The sequence below is a fragment of the Octopus bimaculoides genome, chromosome 2 (genome assembly GCF_001194135.2).
Source record: "Octopus bimaculoides isolate UCB-OBI-ISO-001 chromosome 2, ASM119413v2, whole genome shotgun sequence".
In the NCBI taxonomy this organism is placed as follows: Eukaryota; Metazoa; Mollusca; class Cephalopoda; order Octopoda; family Octopodidae; genus Octopus; species Octopus bimaculoides.
In genome coordinates this window covers 67,459,643-67,460,644 of record NC_068982.1, presented here as the reverse complement: position 1 = coordinate 67,460,644, position 1,002 = coordinate 67,459,643, and positions in this window count along the sequence as shown.

Genomic DNA, 1,002 nt, shown 5'->3' with positions numbered 1-1,002 from the left:
CATAAACAAACGATTCTGAAACAATTAACCCTAACCCTAACCCTAGGGTTAGGGTTAGGGTTAATTGTTTCAGAATCGTTTGTTTATGTAGTCGGCGCTTAATGTATATCGGCTGAATGGACGTCAGTGATTGGTTGAAATTACAGAAATACGACAACTTTAACATGGAATAATTTATGGATTTCTTTTTTTTTTTTAAGAAGACTAAGAGAAAAAGATGTTTTATATGACACATTCTACCAGTGTTCCAAGTTTCAAAGTGTTTCGTTAATGAAAAATGTGGCCCCCGTTTTAAAAAAGATCCAAATAAGTGACACATTGACGAAATCACTCACGTGTCGGGGATAAAACTCAGCAGTATTTGTTCTAACTCTGTGCTCTGAGTTAAAATCCCGTTGAGGCCAACTTTATCTTTTATCTTTTCGAGATCGTTAAAAAACAGTGCTGTTACTTTTAAGTTAGTAGCAGTATCGTAGTTGGGTTTTACAGACTGTTCATGTTGACCAGTCTAGTTGACGAACAACATTCTATCTTAACGCTTGGCTGCGTCCGTTCTCTGTTTCTATTGCCCGTGACTATGCCCATCTGACCTTCGTCCCTCTCTGTTGTATTAAGTTTAATCAAAACCTCATTGATCAACAACTTCGTCAGTATTTTTGCTGACGTCAGTCAATGAACTTGATGCCACTTCCACAGTTTGAACCGCGCACAAACAAAAACAGGACCTTACAAACCTGGATGAGATTATTATGATAAAAAACTAATGTCGCCCAACAACTACACATCTAATTCATTGGCTTAAGGGCGGTACACATTCTAGCTACACTATTGCATATACGGGAGAAAATATTGAACATTTCATTCTGTTGAAACTGGACTGTGACGTAGATATTCATTGTAACTTTAAAAGGTTTGAGGATTGATTTTGTTAAGATAATTTATAAATAACTAGCACGAGTATCCGGCGTTGCTCGGGTATTAAATGCTCGGCAATGGTCTTAA